The following is a 7350-nucleotide window of genomic DNA, read 5'->3' as shown; positions in this document are numbered from 1 at the left end:
AGCATTCTTTCCAACCAGGCAGTTCCATCCAGGAACAGATATCCTTGCTGGTAACTGGTAGGTGCTATATTTTCTACACCTCAATGGAGCTGGGAGTCCCCAAGAAATAAACCTCAGCAGTTGGTTAGACTTGGCTGCTTCATCTCCCTTTACCCCAAAATCCCAGGTGAAAACAGGGGCTCAAACCCTTATGTTTGGACCCATTCACTCTACAGTTTCTTTTGGAGGTGTGACTCCCCATTAAGACATCCTGATGCAGACAACATTGTCCAGTACACTATGCGTCTTGCAGAGCCAAGTAGGATATCCCTGTCCTTGAACAATCAAGGATTTAAAAATGAAGTACCTGCTGAGCCGTTCATCAGCATTTATGTGCACGTCCATTCCAGTATGTAAAGATTGTGACATTTCAGATCCCAGTGTTTATGGTCCATTAAAAAGCAATGTTTCCTTTAAATGGAGAGGTAGTGCATCGCTCCTTCATCCTTACTCCAGTGGGCACCTCCCCCTGCTCAACTCCTTTGCAGGTTTATTTCCAATCGGTTTATGTAACAGAACAGCTGAACCATGTATCAAAGGGGCTCTGGGTGCGGCTGCTGAAGCAGCATTTCACTGGCAGCTTTCCAGTGAATGAGAAAGCAACTCCTCATTTGAGAGCCGCCTGCCGCTCAGGACAACTCATTGTCCCTTATGTTCCGATTGCTTGCTTAATTCAGGGCTTGGGATGAGATGTGAGCTGGCCATTTGGTTGCATGAGATGCACACTAAAGGGCACGACAGGGTACCATAAATGATCCATCCAAAAATCTATTGGTGCCCATAGTCATGTCCATGTCAAAGACTTGGGCCCTGGAATATTAATATTTACATTGTGCTTTTCCTCTTACAAAATATTTTTTTTTTTTTTTTTTTTTTTTTTTTTTTTTGAGACGGAGTCTCGCTTTGTCGCCCAGGCTGGAGCGCAGTGGCCGGATCTCAGCTCACTGCAAGCTCCGCCTCCCGGGTTTACGCCATTCTCCTGCCTCAGCCTCCCGAGTAGCTGGGACTACAGGCGCCCGCCACCTCGCCCGGCTAGTTTTTTGTATTTTTAGTAGAGACGGGGTTTCACCATATTAGCCAGGATGGTCTCGATCTCCTGACCTCGTGATCCGCCCGTCTCGGCCTCCCAAAGTGCTGGGATTACAGGCTTGAGCCACCGCGCCCGGCCACAAAATACTTTCTAATTCCCTAGCATCGAATCCTCACAACTGCATGAAAGCATTATTCTTGTTCTTATTATTACCATTCATTCCCACTACAAATTGAAGCAGCCAAGGGTCTGCACGTCAGAGGTTAAGCGTCACGTTCAAGATCACAAAGCCAGTGAATGGCTGAGCTGGGACTCCAACTCCAAGTTCTCTGACTCAAATCCAGTGACTTTCTCAACACAAACTTTCTGAATACAAATGGTTGTCCTATGTACGGCTGTGTATTAAGAAGGGCCACCAGCCCACTGATTTATTCACTATTCAGTTTATACTTGGGCATGGTAAGACATCACAAGTTTTTTCAAATAACAGGGTTTTTTTGTTTTTTGTTTTTTGTTTTTTTTTGAGACAGAGTCTCGCTTAGTCGCCCAGGCTGGAGTGCAATGGCGCGATCTCGGCTCACTGCAAGCTCCGCCTCCCGGGTTCCCGCCATTCTCCTGCCTCAGCCTCCCGAGTAGCTGGGACTACAGGCGCCCGCCACCTCGCCCGGCTAATTTTTTGCATTTTTAGTAGAGACGGGGTTTCACCGTGTTAGCCAGGATGGTCTCGATCTCCTGACCTCGTGATCCGCCCACCTCAGCCTCCCAAAGTGCTGGGATTACAGGCGTGAGCCACCGCGCCCGGCAATAACAGGGTTTTTAAAAAAAAATTTTATTTCAAATGTTTATGGTAGAAAATTTAGAAGAATCATAAATAATGAAATAAAATAATTTGTAATTTTGTTCCCTGAATTGGCTTATCATTAACACTCTAATGTATACCTATTAGACCTTCCAGGGTATAGTATATCCTGTCTACACTTACATGAGATGTAAATAGTTTATATGTCTCATAAAATTTGGGACCATATTGTAGATAACTGTCTACATTTGTTCATTTAGCAGTGAAGTTGAACATCTTTATGTGCCATTAACTGTCCTTCTAGGTTATCATTTAAATGGCTACATGGTATTCCATTGAATGGATGCATCCTAACTTATTTACCCAGCCCTCTGGTGATTGAAAAATAGAGGAGAGAAATTAAATTATCCCAGGTTTAGCCCCATTACAAATAAGACTACAACGAACACACTTGTAAGTAATCCTTGTGTATTTCTATTTCCATAGGATAAAATCCTGTGGACTTGTTGAACCAAAAGAAATGAGCATTTTGAAGCCTTTGAGCATTTTGTCAAATGACCCTCCAAGGTGAGTGGAACTTCTGCACTGCCATCAACTGTATCTGAAAATGTCCAACTTCCCAACACTCTTGACAAGACTTTCACTGCTGATGTTTATTCTGAACCAACTGCCTGGCATCCTTTGGGGCCTCCTTGCCCAACTGCCCAGCAGGCCCTGGCAACTCTGCCTCCCAAGCATTCACATTCATCCCACTGGCCAAATTCTGCCCATTCATCTCACCTCCACTGCTGGCACCTGGTGCCAGCCTCTATTCTCTTACCCAACTGGCCTCCCAACCAGTTTCTCCTTCCCTCCCAACTCCCTTTTCTAATCCACAGGCAGAATGATGATATCCTAAAAATAAAAAAGACACGTCAACCTCCCTACCAGTCATGATCTAGCGCTCCCCCTCCCCCCGCTGCCAACCCTTTGACCAGCTCACCTGCACCCTCCTGGTCATTCACTGTGTGCCAGCCTTGCTCTTCTGTTTTTGACACATGCCAAAGTTGTCCTGCCTCTGGGCCTTTGTACTTGCAATGCCCTCCCCCGGAAGGCTCTTTCTCTCTTTCTTTGCAAACCTAGCTCCTTCTTGTCTTCCAGGTCCCAGAGGTGACCTCCCTGACCACCAGCTTAAAGTAACCCCCACCCATAGCAGGGTTACCACAAAACTCTGCTTGTTTCTCTTTAATTTCTTTTTCATAGCACCTACCATAATAGGAAGCTCTCTCATTTATTTGCTTACACCTACATTTTCTGTCTCTCCTCTCTTCTTGCCCTCATATGCACAGAGAATGTAAACTCTGGCTCAGCACAGCATCATTAGTGCCTGTCAAAGTGCCTCGCATATAGTTCATCCTCGATAAATACGTGTTGAACAGATGAATGCACAGGAAAAAGGAAATAATTTTAGTATTGTGCTAACCAAGCATAATACTCAAGCTAAATCTAATGTAAAACTTACCGCCAGCTGCCTTCCGGAAACAAGTAAAAAAAAAAGACAAGAGACACCACGAACAATGGTGAGTCCAGACTGGTCAGTAACTCCAGATCCCAAAGCTCCAGCTGAAGATGCCTCTCCTACATCAGACTGATCTAGGAGAACCCAACCTAACATCAGCACCCCTTCACACCTACCTAGTATCAGCACCCCTTCACACCTAGTGTCAGCACCCCTTCACACCTAGTATCAGCACCCCTTCACACCTAGTGTCAGTACCTCTTCACACCTAGTGTCAGTACCCCTTCACACCTAGTATCAGCACCCCTTCACACCTAGTATCAGCACCCCTTCACACCTAGTGTCAGCACCCCTTCACACCTAGTATCAGCACCCCTTCACACCTAGTGTCAGTACCTCTTCACACCTAGTGTCAGTACCCCTTCACACCTAGTATCAGCACCCCTTCACACCTAGTGTCAGTACCTCTTCACACCTAGTGTCAGCACCCCTTCACACCTACCTAGTATCAGCACCCCTTCACACCTAGTATCAGCACCCCTTCACACCTAGTGTCAGCATCCCTTCACACCTACCTAGTATCAGCACCCCTTCACACCTACCTAGTATCAGCACCCCTTCACACCTAGTATCAGCACCCCTTCACACCTACCTAGTGTCAGCACCCCTTCACACCTAGTGTCAGCACCCCTTCACACCTAGTGTCAGTACCTCTTCACACCTAGTGTCAGTACCCCTTCACACCTAGTATCAGCACCCCTTCACACCTAGTATCAGCACCCCTTCACACCTAGTGTCAGCACCCCTTCACACCTAGTATCAGCACCCCTTCACACCTAGTGTCAGCACCCCTTCACACCTAGTGTCAGCACCCCTTCACACCAAATATGTCAGTACCTCTTCACACCTAGTGCCAGCACCCCTTCACACCTAGTGTCAGCACCCCTTCACACCTAGTGTCAGCACCTCTTCACACCAAATATCAGCACCCCTTCACACCTACCAAATATCAGCACCCCTTCACACCTAGTGCCAGCACCCCTTCACACCTAGTGTCAGCACCCCTTCACACCTAGTGTCAGCACCCCTTCACACCTAGTGTCAGCATCCCTTCACACCTAGTGTCAGCACCCCTTCACACCTAGTATCAGCACCCCTTCACAGCTAGTATCAGCACCCCTCTGCCCACAGGAGGGCAGAGGCAATGCTTGAACCAGTTCCCTATGCCTGAGCCTTACCAGGGAGCCAGCACTGTAGCTGGTGTATCACATGCATTAGCATGCACAGGCCTCACAACTCTGCAGTATCATCATTCCCACTTGTACAGATAAGGAAACTGAGGTTCAGAGAGCTATGAATTAAGCTCAGCTCACAGGAGTTGAGCAGAGGAAGCTATGAATTGTGTCAGTATTCCAACACATATCTATCTGACTCTATATATGTGCTTTCTGTACAATTGCCCAGGGACCCCACAGCACTGCCAGTTGGAGAACGAGGAAGCCCAGATGCCGGTCCCTGACCACTTCCACCGTCTTGTGCTGTCTCTGGATGCAGGATGCAAAGAACCATTTCCCTCAGTGTCTGAGGAAGAGGAAATCCTTTCTACCATGGAGAGCAGCTTGGGTTCTCATGACAACTTCAATGTCAGAGAGGTGAACCAACATCAGAGAGTGCTCTTCAAGGACTGCCTACCTCCTGGGCCCTCCTCTGCCTGGGTCACAGGCCTCTAGATCCCACCAAAAGCTGCTTGTACTTCCTTACTCTTCCAGGGCCTCTCCTGACACCTGGCCTCTGAAATTCTTTCCACATATAAGGGTGCCCTCAGTGTGTGTGAAAGCAAGTGTTTCCAGGGTTTCAGGTACTCCACAGAGAAACTTTCATAGTCATTCAAAAAGATTAGCTTCTCTCTCTAATTCACATAATCACAAGGGATAAAGCCTCACAGGTTATGGGCTGGAGCTTCTTCCTCTGAGGGTCTAACAGGAAAAGCTGGACAAGTATATACTTGTTCTTTTCTACTTACAGCCCAGAAGAGTGGCACAGTACCCAAAAATACTTCATTCTGTATTTTTTTTAAATAAATAGACAAAATAAAACACTTGGTTCCTAGTTGGCCAGGTAAAATGAGAAAGGAGCATTTCCAGGGTTGAGTTGGCAGCCCTATCTGTTGGTCTCTCCACTTCAGTGAGGTCCTCTGAATGGTAAATGAATGAAGGCAGAAGAGCGGTGAAGAGCTTTTTCTGACCTCACACCAAAAAATAACAGGAGAGTCAGGAAGGAAACAGGTGGAAGCCCGAAGGGATAGGAGCAATGTGAAAAGTGGAGTAGGTCTGTGAGTTCCTTCCCCAAATTCCTGCATGGCCAGTTAGCCCAGAAATGCACCAGGGCAGAGCTCCACAAAGCGGGAGAAGCATCCAGCAGCCACGGCGCTTATGACCCTCATAAAAGGGACAGCAGTTCTGGAGATGGGACTCTATCTGGCTGATTTTTAGATCCTACAGTCAGATACATATTTGCTGATCTAACTCGGCATTGGTTCATACTCAGCCCTTCCCTTCCACATGTCAAGCACACAAATGCACATCCCAGATTTACAAACTGACAGTTTCCCATTCCTGCGCCGAGTGCCTTGGTTTAACTTGAAAGGCATTTCAGAGGCTGAACTATTGAGACAGATTCAACATGTACAGTGACACTCAGGCTGCTAGATACCTACTAGTCAACCCTTGACCAGCAGCTGCCAGATGATTAAAAACCACACCGAAATGATCAGATCCCTACGTGCAACCTGCAACTGATTTCAGGACCTCTCTGTTTTGTATTTTCTGTTGTTCTAACAAAAAAAAAGGATCTTCTTAAATCTATTTCACATATTACAGTAGCCCGGACATCAAATGTTTCCCAGAGTGAAATTAAATATAGCATTTTATTTGGAACAAGCCAGTCTAACTCAATTTTCCTCCCCGGCGTTGCCACAGAGAGACCTTCCATTTGGCAACTGAAAGATGTGCTGAGCTCTAGGCTGGACGTAAGACTTCTTTCCATGCTCTTGGTAACCCATCTGCTTCCTCTGCCCCAGTACAAGCACTACAGGAATAAAAAAGGGAGTTTTGCCCCCTCTGCCCCATGCACTGCCTTGAGGGAAAACATCCCTGTCTTTCCAGCACAGCCTATCCAAGCTCCTGCAGAATATGGTGCTTCACCACCAGAAATTAACTTCCTGAAGGAAAGTCAATGAGTTTGCCAAAAAGCAGGTTTCCCTCTTTGGAGGGAGCTGGTCATATCTGGGATATTGTTGCATGTTGCTGATGATTAACCTGCAGGAGCCTCGTTGTCAATAAACATTTACTGGGCCGGGCGCGGTGGCTCAAGCCTGTAATCCCAGCACTTTGGGAGGCTGAGACGGGCGGATCACGAGGTCAGGAGATCGAGACCATCCTGGCTAACACGGTGAAACCCCGTCTCTACTAAAAAATACAAAAAACTAGCCAGGCGAGGTGGCGGGCACCTGTAGTCCCAGCTACTCGGGAGGCTGAGGCCGGAGAATGGCGTGAACCCGGGAGGCGGAGCTTGCAGTGAGCTGAGATCCGGCCACTGCACCCCAGCCTGGGCGACAGAGCGAGACTCCGTCTCAAAAAAAAAAAAAAAAAAAAAAAAAAAAAAAAAAAAAAAAAAAAAAAAAAAAAAACATTTACTGGACATCCACTGAGGGCTCTGCATCATCCCAGGGAGTGAGAGGCTATGGAGAAGCAAAGGATGCTACAGTAGGGAGGTGGGAGGAACCCAGAGACCCCAAAACCCAATGTGCTCACTTTGTAAATGTAGTAACAGAGACCTAGAAAGAACCTGGTGTTGCCAAGGTCACAGCACCATGTGGCAGCCCTGGTGACTTCCTGAATCTCAGATCAGGGCTTCTCTGAAGCTCGCTCCTAAGTTAGACAGGGGGTATAAGTGGAGACTGAATATCTATCTCAAGTCCATAGA

The 7350-nt window shown here is 47.1% G+C and overlaps 1 long non-coding RNA gene across 47 annotated transcripts; it reads right to left on the bottom strand.

Moving 5' to 3' along the window:
* Window positions 1–1878: 1878 nt before the first annotated feature.
* LOC126930259 (uncharacterized) lies at window positions 1879–6712 on the bottom strand. Of its 47 annotated transcripts, none has more exons than XR_007717514.1 (5): window positions 4274–6712; window positions 4180–4225; window positions 3969–4018; window positions 3869–3937; window positions 1879–3772 (listed from the first exon to the last, which is right to left on the bottom strand). It is a non-coding gene; the product is annotated as an uncharacterized LOC126930259 (long non-coding RNA). The 47 variants fall into 47 exon arrangements; XR_007717505.1 differs by having other exon boundaries at window positions 3869–3914; window positions 3992–4014; window positions 4111–4202; XR_007717509.1 differs by having other exon boundaries at window positions 4180–4202.
* Window positions 6713–7350: the final 638 nt, after the last annotated feature.

Source organism: Macaca thibetana, chromosome 11 (genome assembly GCF_024542745.1).
Source record: "Macaca thibetana thibetana isolate TM-01 chromosome 11, ASM2454274v1, whole genome shotgun sequence".
Classification (NCBI taxonomy): Eukaryota; Metazoa; Chordata; class Mammalia; order Primates; family Cercopithecidae; genus Macaca; species Macaca thibetana.
Note: the sequence above shows the minus strand (reverse complement) of the source record. Positions and strands in the feature narration are given on the sequence as shown.